At 29.9% G+C, this 15378-nt stretch overlaps 1 protein-coding gene across 1 annotated transcript in view; it reads right to left on the bottom strand.

The window, feature by feature from the left end:
* LOC128397556 (tachykinin-like peptides receptor 99D) overlaps positions 1-15378 on the bottom strand; it is a 37775-nt gene that overhangs the window by 20875 nt on the left and 1522 nt on the right. The gene's annotated exons all lie outside the window — the stretch shown is intronic.

The raw sequence follows: 15378 nt of genomic DNA, 5'->3' as shown, positions 1-15378 counted from the left end.
TAACCATTATCTTATTCATGTAATTATTGTTGTATGTTGAAACAATTGAAACAGATACAAGATGCAAAAATTATCATCTTTCCTTGAAATTTGTGCCATTTCCTTGCTAAGTTTTTCATATTTTATCAAAGATATACTTTCAGTATAATTTCATTCAATCTAAAATCAATATCTTGTTGCGGCGAAATTCCTTCTGCTGTTAGTGTATGGCCCAAATAATTTATTGCATTTACTGCGAAAGCTACTTTTGGCGGTTGGATAAGTAAATTGGCCAGTCTTAATCTGTCCATTACTTTATCAATATGAGAAAGATGATCTTTAAAAGTTTTCGAGAAAATAAGAATATCGTCAATATAAGAGATGCATATTATCCATTTAAGAGCGGCCAAAACAGAATCCATTAGTCGCTGGAAAGTGGCAGGGGCATTTCGGAGGACAAATGGTATGACAATAAACTCAAACAATCCACCTCTTGTTATTATCGCTGTCTTTTCTCTATCTCTGGGATCAATTTCTATCTGCCAATAACCAGACTTTAGATCAATTAACGAGAAATATTTACAACCACTGACACAATCAAGAGCATCTTAAACACTCGGTAGGGGATAAACATCTGGAACTGTGTCCTTGTTTAGTCGTCGAAAGTCGAACAGATTCTTACTCCACCATCTTTTTTGCCCACTATTATTACTGGTGATGAATAAGGAGAAGTTGACTCAACAATTACCCCAAGGCTTTTCATTCTATTTATTTCAGTTTTATCGCCAACTCAGATAATGAGCAGTCATAAGGCACCAAGGAAAAGAGTCGATTTTGATGTTGCCCAAAAGAGATTCTGTCACAGACGATCAAATTTAGGAAAATAACTGAACATAACAGGCATAATACAAACCAAACATAAGTTTACATTATTATCACCATCAATGAGACCTAAAAATTTCCTCAATGTAGACAAATTACCCTTAATGAGCAAATTAGAAAATCACCCTTAATGAGCAAATCAGAAAATTGCCCTCAATGTACGTAGACAAATCACCCTCAATGAGCAAATCAGAAAATTGCCTCAATGTACGTAGACAATCACCCTCAATGAGACCTAAAAATTTCCCTGTACGTAGACAAATTACCCTAATGAGCAAATTAGAAAATCACCCTTAATGAGCAAATCAGAAAATTGCTCTCAATGTACGTAGAAATCACCTCAATGAGACCTCAAAAATTGCCCTCAATGAAAACAATAACTCTCAATGGACAGGAGAAATCACCCTCTATGCAAAGATCAGCAAAAATCACCTCAATGAGCAAATCAGAAAATTGCCCCAATGAAATCCAATCCTGGATACAGGAGAAATCACCTCTATAAAAGATCAGCAAAAATCACCTCAATGAGCAAATCAGAAAATTGCCCTCAATGTACGTAGACAAACCTCTCAATGAGACCCCAAAAAATTGCCCTCAATGTAAAATCAACAATCACCCCTAATGAGCAAATCAGAAAATTGCCCTCAATGTACGTAGACAAATCACCCTCAATGAGACCTCAAAAAATTGCCCTCGATGTACGTAGACAAATCACCCTCAATGATACCTCAAAAAATTGGCCTCAATGTAAATCAACAATAACTCTCAATGGACAGGAGGAATCACCTCTATGCAAAGATCAGCAAAAATCACCTCAATGAGCAAATCAGAAAATTGCCCTCAATGTACGTAGACAAATCACTCAATGAGACCTCAAAAATTGCCCTCAATGTACGTAGACAAATCACTCTCAATGAGACCTCAAAAAATTGCCCTCAATGTAAAATCAACAATCACCCCTAATGAGCAAATCAGAAAATTGCCCTCAATGTACGTAGACAAATCACCCTCAATGAGACCTCAAAAAATTGCCCTCGATTTACGTAGACAAATCACCCTCAATGATACCTCAAAAAATTGGCCTCAATGTAAAATCAACAATAACTCTCAATGGACAGGAGGAATCACCCTCTATGCAAAGATCAGCAAAAAAATCACCCTCAATGAGCAAATCAGAAAATTGCCCTCAATGTACGTAGACAAATCACTCTCAATGAGACCTCAAAAAATTGCCCTCAATGTACGTAGACAAATCACCCTCAATGAGACCTCAAAAAATTGCCCTCAATGTAAAATCAACAATCACCCCTAATGAGCAAATCAGAAAATTGCCCTCAATGTACGTAGACAAATCACCCTCAATGATACCTCAAAAAATTGGCCTCAATGTAAAATCAACAATAACTCTCAATGGACAGGAGGAATCACCCTCTATGCAAAGATCAGCAAAAAAATCACCCTCAATGAGCAAATCAGAAAATTGCCCTCAATGTACGTAGACAAATCACCCTCAATGAGAGCTCTAAAAATTGCCCTCAATGTAAAATCAACAATCACCCTCGATGAGACCTCAAAAAATTGCCCTCAATGTTAATCATGTTAATCATTCTTATGGATTCTTGACCAGACTCACATCCATCATGATGAATGCGATAATCTTTCACTCCAGTGTAATTAACATTATCATGTTAAGAGAAAATCAAAGTTTTCCACTTATTTCAACCTTTTCTATTCTTAGATATCATGAATTCTAATCATGCTAAAATGTTTTCACCTATGGAACCTTTTTTCGTAATACTTGAAGCCTATTATATGATTATCATAATAATGATGAGCAAGTTATCATTTTTTTATCACCAACCATAACCATGATAGTAATAGTAATCTGTAAGTTTGAGTGTGGAAAACAAAAAGCCTGTTGAATCTCAAATCTCATGAATCTTCTTGTTATCATTATCATCTTACGACCAGAACTATTGAAAAAATGAATATGTTGATTAGTTTTCTGCTCAATATTATCTTAATAACCATTATCTTATTCATGTAATTATTGTTGTATGTTGAAACAATTGAAACAGATACAAGATGCAAAAATTATCATCTTTCCTTGAAATTTGTGTCATTTCCTTGCTAAGTTTTTCATATTTTATCAAAGATATACTTTCAGTATAATTTCATTCAATCTAAAATCAATATCTTGTTGCGGCGAAATTCCTTCTGCTGTTAGTGTATGGCCCAAATAATTTATTGCATTTACTGCGAAAGCTACTTTTGGCGGTTGGATAAGTAAATTGGCCAGTCTTAATCTGTCCATTACTTTATCAATATGAGAAAGATGATCTTTAAAAGTTTTCGAGAAAATAAGAATATCGTCAATATAAGAGATGCATATTATCCATTTAAGAGCGGCCAAAACAGAATCCATTAGTCGCTGGAAAGTGGCAGGGGCATTTCGGAGGACAAATGGTATGACAATAAACTCAAACAATCCACCTCTTGTTATTATCGCTGTCTTTTCTCTATCTCTGGGATCAATTTCTATCTGCCAATAACCAGACTTTAGATCAATTAACGAGAAATATTTACAACCACTGACACAATCAAGAGCATCTTAAACACTCGGTAGGGGATAAACATCTGGAACTGTGTCCTTGTTTAGTCGTCGAAAGTCGAACAGATTCTTACTCCACCATCTTTTTTGCCCACTATTATTACTGGTGATGAATAAGGAGAAGTTGACTCAACAATTACCCCAAGGCTTTTCATTCTATTTATTTCAGTTTTTATCGCCAATCTCTCAGATAATGAGCAGTCATAAGGCACCAAGGAAAAGAGTCGATTTTGATGTTGCCCAAAAGAGATTCTGTCGTACAGACGATCGCAATTTAGGTCAAAATTAATGGCTGAACATAACAGGCATAATACAAACCAAACATAAGTTTACACGGCTTATCACCATCAATGAGACCTAAAAAAATTTCCCTCAATGTACGTAGACAAATTACCCTTAATGAGCAAATTAGAAAATCACCCTTAATGAGCAAATCAGAAAATTGCCCTCAATGTACGTAGACAAATCACCCTCAATGAGCAAATCAGAAAATTGCCCTCAATGTACGTAGACAAATCACCCTCAATGAGACCTCAAAAAATTGCCCTCAATGTACGTAGACAAATTACCCTTAATGAGCAAATTAGAAAATCACCCTCAATGAGCAAATCAGAAAATTGCCCTCAATGTACGTAGACAAATCACCCTCAATGAGACCTCAAAAAATTGCCCTCAATGTAAAATCAACAATCACTCTCAATGGACAGGAGGAATCACCCTCTATGCAAAGATCAGCAAAAAAATCACCCTCAATGAGCAAATCAGAAAATTGCCCTCAATGTACGTAGACAAATCACCCTCAATGAGAGCTCAAAAAATTGCCCTCAATGTAAAATCAACAATCACCCTCGATGAGACCTCAAAAAATTGCCCTCAATGTAAAATCAACAATCACCCTTAATGAGCAAATCAGAAAATTGCCCTCAATGTAAAATCAACAATAACTCTCAATGGACAGGAGGAATCACCCTCTATGCAAAGATCAGCAAAAAAATCACCCTCAATGAGCAAATCAGAAAATTGCCCTCAATGTACGTAGACAAATCACCCTCAATGATACCTCAAAAAATTGCCCTCAATGTACGTAGGCAAATCACCCTCAATGAGCAAATCAGAAAATTGCCCTCAATGTACGGAGAAAAAAAATCAGGACAGGAAACAGGACATCACCCTTAACAAATTGCTCTGAATTAGTTTTAATGAACGAATTACCCTCAACACACAAAAAAGTAACTAGAATGCAATGTGTCGAACTCAAAATGACCTTAACGATAAAATGCTTGTGCATTTTAAGCCCAGATACCCGAAAAATGTTAAACCAATCAATATTGTATCCAGAAAAATCCTAAATGTAAACAGAAAATCATCCTCAATGTCATCAGATAAATAAATCTAACAAAAAAAGTCACCCTCACATGAAAAGATCAAGAATCACCCTAAATGGCAACATGAAGTACCCTTAATCTGAAATAAAATCACCCTCAATGAACAGATCAAGAATCACTCTCAAAATACAAAAATTGCCCTCAAGCAGAACCAAAATTCAACCTCAATGTACAGAGAAAAATCGCCTCAATATAAACAGCAGAAATCACCCTAAATGACTACGTGAATTAACCTTAACCAGAAACAAAATCACCTTTAATATCAACAGTAAATCACGATCAACAAATTGTCATGTATGACTATTAAAACTGTTAAAATTAATCTTAATGAATGAATCGCCGTCAACACAAAAAAGGAAGAACTTAAGACAATACAAAAATAGGAAGAGAAACAAAATTAATGAAAAACTTCGAACTCAAAATGACCTTACAATAAAATGCAGGTGCATTTTATCCCAGAGACCCGGCAAATGTTAAGCCAATCACAAGCGTTCAACGCCCACTGACCATTTCTTTATAAACCTGAACTAAGTGTAAAGTTGGGACACTTCTCTTACGATTCTTGAGTTTAACTCTACCCTTAGGTCATACATTTTACCCTTAACAATAAAACACTTTTCACATTTACAACCCCATTGAGTTCTCGTTGGGTTAGTTTACCCTCCAACCTTTATTTTTACTCGTTTTGTACCGAGTTTGTACTTAACAATATTTACATTTAATTAAAAGATCAATTAATCAATTTTCATATTCGATTTGTTACAGTCTGATGATTTTCGCGCGCTTCTGTCCCAGACTGGGCAGTTTACTACAGTATATGCTACTCATGTTATTTGTTCTACTTTGGATGTTGGTTTAAATTCACAAGTTTTACCGACTTTTAAATGAATTAAATGGTCGTCACCGTACATTGCAATCTCTTGTGGATGGTAACCATTATAAAAAAAGCTTGAAAACAGTCAGATGACTGTACATCCCTTGAAAACTGCTAATTAATACTTTTAAGGATCTCAATCAACTTCTAATTGTGAAAATTATCATAAGAAAAATGAAAGAAAAGGTAAAAACATAAAAACCTAACATTACGTCTTCATATCTTTTGTTGACTACGAACTTTTTTGTATTTCTTTTACAACAATATCATTATCAGACACGAAGAAATATTTATTTTCAGAAGCAAATGAAGAATTTTTTTGATATTACAACTTTTTTCTCTTCAAGATAACTTTGCTTCTTCTTGATAAACTAAGAATTGGTTATCATCATCAGGTTTATCAATTTGTCATCGTCATCATTTTATCTGTAGCATTCAGGTTGCTATTTAAGTTCAAATGAAGTAATTAGGCTGACAGAAACAAAGTTTATTCTGAGCGAGAATATAATATCAAGCTGAAAGTGTCAACAACACATTTTCATTAATATTCTCATGAATGAAAAAAAGATACAGTTGCTATCAGAACTTTTCTCTCCATCTTTACAGCTATTTTTAAATGTTTTTCGTTCAAATTATGCTTTATGATTCATATTTTTTTCTTTCCAATTGTATATAATATGTATTACTATTTATCTGATCATAAAGTCAGATTCCGATTAAAAGCTGAAACATTAGTGAACATTGAATTTATTTAAATGCGAAGGCAATTTATTCATTTAGATAATTTAACTGATTAAGAAAATGATGGGTAACATTGTGAATTTATATTCAGCTGGAAAATTTTCTCTGACAATTCTGAATTAGTTGATTGGGTGATTGATCGTGATTAAGGTTTGTTGACATTAACTCAAATTTTTCGTGAATCACAATTCCTTCTTGATTGTTAATTATAATCATTGTTGATAACTTTTTTTACTTTTATTTTACTTTATCATTGTGTAATTAAAGTACATGATAATGTTGATTGTGTTGAGTTAATTTGCTTCATGAAGAAGTTTCTGTATTTCTGAGTTTTGGCAAGTTCATGGTGGTAGAAAAGCAAAAAATTTACTCAAACGATAAAGGATTGATTAAAGTGACAATAACTAATTTGATCATTTGATTTTATCATTAGACCAAGTCTAATTGTAGAAAGTTAAGTTAATTTAGTATGATGATAATGAAGAAAATAAGAAAAAATCAATCTGATTATTTTCTTGCTTAAGGTTATTAGGAACAGTTTTATTAGTGATAGATGATTATTGATCGTAATCAATGTTGAATCAAGTGAAAAAAAAAACAATAATCAACAATCAGTTGATTTTTTCACTTGATTTTCTCGTTTAATGGATTAATTAATTGTTAGCTAACATTGAATAAGTTGAGAGGGAGAGCTAATATTATACAAACCGTAGTAAATAATTAGTTACAATTAACAATTAATAATTGTGAATTGTGGTTGTCAGTTGTATTTACATTTGCTTACGTTTATAATCAAGATAAATTGTTAATCTTGTAATCATAATGGTTAATCCTAATCAATAATTGTTTCTTAATGATAATGTGACACTGTTTATCCTTTCAGATTTATTTTAATCAATCAATATGGAAGATTAATTATTGACCCTGAATTTGTGAAAATCAGTTTGATTAATGATTTTACTCAAAAAGGCAAAAGTTAATCTAATTCAAGACTATCATGAAATTCATGATAGTGATAAGTATCGATGATCAATATTTATAAGTGATAGAGAACGAGAGATAATTTGATCCAACAATCAAGTTGATTGCTCATCTGATCTGCTATCGATTGAATTTTAATAGAATAATTATCATGAAAAAAATATTGAAATCATAAATTACTGACCAGTGGTTAGTTCAATGCTACAAATTGATTAAAGTTTGAAAGCATAACTTTTATTGGATAACAATTTAGTCAATAAGAAAATTGAATTCAAATTTTTATCTATTATTAACACTACTAAATGAATAATAGTTATCGACTTTGGTGAACTTTAAGTTGATAAAAGCTAGAGAAAAGTTCTAACTTTCAAGTTCGATAAAAAAAATCAACAAAATTCCGCCAATTGAATTTATAGTTATTATCACAGTTAATAAGCATGTTATTGGTATAATTAGATTTATGATGACGATAATAACATTTGAATTAATACTGGGAATTTATATATCAACCAGGATCAAGTTTGTTGATTCTTTTGAAAAAAAAATAATGTTCATCATGATGAAAATTGACATGAGATGCTGGGAAAGTTTAACAAAAAACTTTCACCCAAACAAACTTGAATCAAAGTCGTGAATTGAGATGTAGAAAAAAATATCACGAAGAAAAAGAAATGTAATTCTTTGATAGAAATAAAAAAGTTCTGTTAGAAAAAGGGTTCCAATTGATGAATATAAAGCTGACTTAATGGTAAGAATCTGAATGGATTGAAAAAGAAAAGAATATTTTTCTCTCAAATTTAAAGGCTCATGATTATGATGAGAAAAATATTCAATGTACTTTTCCTGCAAAATTTATCATCTTCATATTCAGTTATCATTGTTTATGAACTTTCTTCTCGTGTTATATTGTATGCAAACTCTGGAAGTTTGAATAATAATAGATAAATGAAATGTCAACTTGATTTATATTATTATTATCGTTATCAATATTATATCGACAATGTCTTTATGTACTTGTAAGGGAATCTGCTCAACAATAACACCAAGAAAAGTGTAAAAATCATGAGATCTTACAGGTCACAGAATTTTTCATTCTCATGACTGATGATCTTTTTGTATTAATGATGATGATCAACAATCAAGTTTCATGATAATAATTATCTAAAGATAAAAGTTTGAGTTGGCAGATAATTTGTCTAAGATAAGAGAGATAAAAAAGTTCTGGTTATAAAACTGATGATAAAATCTGAATCTTATTGTTCATATTCAAGATCATGATGATATTGTCATGAGAAGGATATTAAATCATTGAGAAAACAATGTTATACATTGAAAGAAATTGAAACTTTTTCTTTCTTGTATTCACTTTATTATTATCTCAATATTTGACATTTCACTAGAGCATTCAGGAGGCCATCATGATAAACAAGAAGAGCAATTATGGAATGAAAATTTGAAGCATTTTCTAGAACGAAATGGAAAAGTTCAAAGCCTGATGAGAAAAAAAAATTCCACCCCAAGAACTAGAACTGAACTGAATACACCAGATGAACTTTTTAAAATATAAAAATTGGCGCGTATCTGGTTAACTTTCCCATTCCTATTTGTTATTTGATGAAACTGATAATATAATATTGAATTTATCCTTAAAAAAAAGGATAACTTTACAATACATTTTCCCAGCTTTTAGTTTTCCTCGTTTTCCTAACCACTATTTTATCCCATTATTTCAATGTAATTTGAGGCTGTCGGACAATCAATTTAATGCCAATTTATCATCATTATATATTATTGGTGAGATAAAATATCTTGTCAGGAAGGTTTTCTCTTCCTTGTCATCATGTCTCATTGAAAAACTTTCAGCATCCTAACCCTAATCTGAAAGATCTCATGTTGGTGTAGCTACTTTTTTGTTGTTCATCTTAGATTTTGGTCTTTGTTAAAAATTATTATCCACTTATCAGGTTAATCGGATTTACAGTTATTTAGGGTAAACAATGAGCCTGACAAATTTGATGATTATGATTATCACTTTCATCGATTCACAACTTTTATTTCAACTTTTTTTTTCTCCTCTTTTTCATCATGATATCATGAGGAGAAGAGGAATATCATTTGGTTCGCTACTCCCTCTCTCTCTATTTTCACTCTGATTCTATTTAATTTGTTCAAACTTTTTCTCACTTATTTTTCATCTTCATGATATTATGTTCAAAAAGAGATACTATCAATTCATCAACTGAATTTAAGCTTCGTTAAGCATTTACAGAATCAATTTCAATCAGTTTATCATCATGGTTACTTATTATTGTTAACATGGTGTTGGTGTGAAATGGAATCAGTGAATTTAAACTTATTTTTTTTATCTTGTTCATTTAAATTGTGAATCAAAATTTATTTCCAACAACGAAAATTCAATTCATAACATTTACCATGAAATTTGTATCAAATCACTTATTCCCATGTAATCATCATGATCAATAATCCAAATTCACTCTGATTGATAAAATTAGACACAAAAGAAGCTCTTTGATTAGGTTATCGATTAAGGAATGAGGTCAAATAGTTTTAATAACTTTTAATTAAGAGTAATTAACAATCCACTAAATCATTTAATCCACAAACAATTAAAAAACTTTTCATCTTTTGATTAAAACTCCAACTAAGACTTAATCTTAGTTTCATGTGTGTTGATTAACTTGATTAATGAGTTAATCATTTCCAAACTCAATTGTTTCCATTGATTTAAAAGTCTACTGTTAGTTGATTATAATAATTATGAAAAAGTTGATGTTCTTGTTGATATTAATAGTTATCCCGTTTTTTTCATTAAATTGAATTTGATATGATTACAGTTATGATATTAACTAACTTGCTAACAAAATGGATTAGCAGATAATCAAACATAAAGCTTAAAGTTAATCCAGTTTATTATGATTATACTTAATCGTCATTGTTTGTACGTTATTAAAGTATTTATATCTATCGTCATCTTCATGATCATCACCGTGAACATTATTAAATCATCATGATTCAATTGACTGAATATCAGTTTTTATTGAAAATAAAAGGATATTTATTTTAACGGATTCTAAGGAATAGAGATTCAACTTTTTCTTACCATTGAAAAGGTTAAGGATAAATTTTCATTTAGATTGAAAATATCACTTGGTGATCTGAACTAATACATGATTACTGTTGAAGAGATTAGGATTAGTTGTTGAATCCATGAAAAGGAAAAAAAAATACCATGTCATTTACTATTATCGGAAATTCAGATTTTGGAAGACTTTTTTGTTTCCATTTGATTTGTGATGCGATTCCAATCAGTTGCAGTTGATTGTTATTAATAGTTCTGATTCTGGCAATGGTTCAATGAGATATAATTTTAAGGTGTAAAAGTTTAAGAAATGAAATCATAAATTTCATGTTCTTTCATTGAAAGAAAACAAATAAGTTTTACTAATGGTAACGATCATTAACATGATGATTATGAGATAACAGAACTGATTAAGTAAGCGTTTAGATTGAGTAATGAATTGATTGGTGAATATGATTGTTGATGAGCTTTTTTTTCAACTTCAACCGGGAAAAAAGTTCAGGATGAGAAATGAAAAGTATCACCACCATTAACAATCGGAATCATGTTGAAAAGGATTAAAGGAAGAGAGAAAAAAAATAAGAAGGAAAAAGAAAGTTCTGAATAACATCATGATAATGATCATGATGATTATGATGATACTCATGCAGGGGATGAGATCGATTTGTATTCATTTCAATGAATTTAATAATAAGATGATGATAAAAATGTTATCATTTATCAGCATTGATCCATTTCGGGGACATTGTTTTTTTCTTGTGATTTAATTTGTTTTCAGTTGCTCGATATACAAGAGATAACTTATCGTTCTGAACTCTGATCATCTTATCATGAAGTAAAAAAAAACGATAAAATATCATAAGAAAACTGAATGGGAGTGAAAAAGGCGTAGCCAGACAGTTCTGAGCTTTGAGCTTTGAGCTTTTGAGCTCATAATTATCATGGAAATAATTTTTTTCATCTACTGTTGACAGGGATTGAAAAAAGTACCGTTATGATGATATAAAGTGAGAAAATGAATCTAAATGATAAATCATAATCATCTTCATTATATCATCCATTTCGTCAGTTTCTTGTTCATTTAATGAGTTTATGAATAACTTTTGAAAATTTTTCTCGACAAAAAAAATAAACGAATGGATTTAACTTTCAAATGGGATAAATAGCATAACTTTAATCATGATGATGATTATTTTATTTACATTTAATTCTGTTTAAATTGCATTTCAGTTGATGGGATGAACAGAATAAGTAAATTGATTACGTGTTAATGGTTCTAAATTGCTTTAATGTTCATCACTCTACATGTTTGTATTGATAATAATATTAATTTTTTCTATGAAAAGATTATGAATGAACTTTTTAGCTTCTTCTTCTCTTTCAATCTTTTTCTTTGTAATTTTTGTCTTCCTAATGATAATCATTGAATTCAATGATTATCGAGGGACCAACATGATGATCACTTAATGTGCTTTTGTTTTTTCCTCCTGATTGGAATATGATATGACCTTGATATTGAAGAAACATTAAAGACCATGAAAAGGTTAGTTGCTGTTTTATTTACGATTGTGATATTTGATTTCATCCAAATCAGAACTAATCATCTTTATCCTATTATCAGGATCCTTTTAACTGATTCTGATATGTATACGAGAGAGAGAGAGAAATCATCTCATTCTTTTGTTCAGTGTTTACTTGATCCAGTTTCATCTTCCGCTTCCGCTTCGTTGAATCTACGAGACGTTAAAGTATTAAACTTGAGATGATATTGATGATAGAAGATGAGAAAGATAAAGAAGATGATGATGAGGACAAAAAGTTTCTTGTTGTGGTTAAGAATCCATGAGAATCCGTTATAAATGCATGATAACGTTCATAGATCTGATATTATCCAAATATTCAGTTCAATCTCTTTCAATATCATCTTTATCTTCATCTTCATCTTGAAACATATTTACATCATTATTGTGATACACTAGATTAGTTTAATCAATAGTAATATCAAGTATCATAAGTATATGTTAACCTAAATGTTGATGATCATTTCAAATTATGTAACCATTGTTGATGATGGACAAATGATTAACCCAAATAATGATAAATAATAATAATACAACTTGAATACTGATTGAATGAGTAAATATAAGATAAGAGGTAGTAAATGATTAAAGGGGTTCAGGTGATTGAAAGTTTCATGGAAAGATGTTGATTCCATGATTATATCAGTTCCCTTTTCATGGTGAGTTGATAATAAATGAAATGAATTGAGTTGCAATGAAATCTATCATTTGTCACTAATTTTTTTTATTCCAAGACTGAAAGTTAGTAAACATTGAATAAGATGATGATGATGATAATGTGATGATAATAGAGATGATAAATACAATATAGTAAAAAATACTCACAACTCCGATCATGGAAAGATAAAGTTGTGAATAAGAATCAGAATTGAGATATGATATTAATAATAATAAACACTTTTCATGTTTACTGATTTGTGAATGATTGTTATTAAAAGTTAAGTTAATCATTGGAGTTAAATTAAAATGATGAGAGATTTTTTTTTCTTCAACTAAATTAAGAAAAACTCAGAGAGATGATAATCAATGGTAATCAAAGCTAGTAGTTAATATTAATCAAAAGATGAGTCATTAATTTACTGATTAATTGCAATTGAGATGAAGAAAAAAAATTCGACTAATAAATAAATAAATCAAATTAACGATGCATAAGATGAATGATAATTAAAGGATGAGAATGAGTAGTTGACAACAATTAATATTGATTTACAATAATCAATTCACCTTTAGCTGTAAATTGTCAAACAATTGTCAAGTTAATTAAATGCTACTCTTAAGTCTTGAGTCCTGTTAATTAACTTGTTGTGTGATCATGTGAATATGATTAAGGTTGAAAAGGTAATTTTAAGATTTTTCCATTAATTGAATCAGATTAAGACGTTTAGTTGGTTAATTGTGAATATTAATGAAGGTGTAGTGAAGTTAATTACTCCAATTAAAAGTTGATCAATTTGATTTGATCTGATTATCTTAATAATAACTGATTGTAAGTTGAGAAGTTTTTTTTTCTCATCAGTTGATTTACTTTTCGTTGCATTTTATTTTTATTATCATCTACGGAAATTTAATCATTTCTGTTGATTGTTGAAAGGCTAATCAAGGGTATTAACTAATCAACTTAAATTGATCAAAAGGAAATACAACAAAAACGATTGTGAAGATAAATTTACAATTGAATAGATCACAGTATTGTCATGGTAATCATGTAAAAGGCTAATACCCTAAGGACATTTTCCTTTATCAATGAGAATAAAAAATTGAATACATTTGGATAATAATATGAGTATAATCGCTAATAATGTGTGACATTTTTTTCTGTCACATTTAGAATCCAGTTAATAACTATTATCGAAACTTTTGAAGGTTATTCAAGGTTAAATATCGTTAGAGGGTCAAGTTTATCAACTTCTCGAACGAGGTAATTTTCCCAAAACGATTTCAACTAAATCGAAATGCTTATCAAATTTTTAATCGTCAATGATTATATTCACGTTGGAAACATTAAATTGTTGATTATGAAGCTAATTGTTAATCAAATTTCCATTAATTAATCTAATGAGACAATACTGACTTCTTCATGATAGGATTATCATTATTGTTATTGAATTCTGGGAACCTGAAACTTGAAAAAACTTTTTCTATTAATTGTTATTCGGGATTTTTACTTAATCCACTTATAATATGACCTTTTTTTGAACTTCTTCATGTTATTTGACCTTTGGGAGTTTGATTTAAACCTTAATTTGAATTGTAATTGTTTCAATTTAATGATTTACTGTATTTAGAAACAATTAACTTAAATTGTGTTTCTATTACTTTCGTTTTTGTTTTTAAATCATTTACTTTGATGATTGTTATTATCATATGATTGCTGATATTATCTCATCATCATCATTATCAATAAATCAATTTAATTGATCACAGAAAATTGAAACAATTTATTTCCATTGAGAGTCTCAATTGATATTTGTGTTGATTAGTTGAAAAGTTTTAGTTTGTTTTTAATTGTTACAAATCAAATAGTAAACAGTTAATTGTTTTTTTTTCAAATTCAATGATTTGATTGTTTAAATACTTTGCATGATTAAATGTATATACTAATATACATTGATTGGTTTTAATTAAATTGCTGTTAAGCATTAGATTATGCATCAAGTATTAACTTAATTACTGGTAATTAAACAAATTGTTCAATAGATTTAATCAATTTATTGAGCAATAATTAACTTATTTACTTAATTATCAAAGTTACTACCATAATAGCAATTTAATTTGATGATTATATACAAAATTTAATTCAGTGATTGTAAATATAAACATAAGTGTATGTGTCTTGGTTAAAAGCTGATTAAGGAAACAATTAAACTAATCAAGTGTACTCATTTCTAATGATTAGATTTAGATTGATGAATCAAATGACAATGACAACCGATGAAACTTGAAACATACACTCAATTATATCACTAATAACAATTTAATAACAATTTAATACCAACATTTAAGTGTAACTATCAATGATCATTGTTGAGTAATAAATAAATTGTAATCAAATTAAAATCAATGAAAGTAAGACTCACTTTCGAGAAGGATTTTACTTTTTATTCATTGAGAAAAAGTGAATCAAATTTGTCTCAATGATGACAATTTAATAAATAGAGTGACAATCAGTGGAGAAATACAATAACAAGAAAATAGAATCAATTTCTAGTGATTAGCATATAAGGTAAATCTAAATATAAACATAA

Source organism: Panonychus citri, unplaced genomic scaffold (genome assembly GCF_014898815.1).
Source record: "Panonychus citri isolate SS breed McGregor unplaced genomic scaffold, ASM1489881v1 Contig00033, whole genome shotgun sequence".
Lineage (NCBI taxonomy): Eukaryota > Metazoa > Arthropoda > Arachnida > Trombidiformes > Tetranychidae > Panonychus > Panonychus citri.
This window is presented reverse-complemented; position numbering and strand designations above follow the sequence as displayed.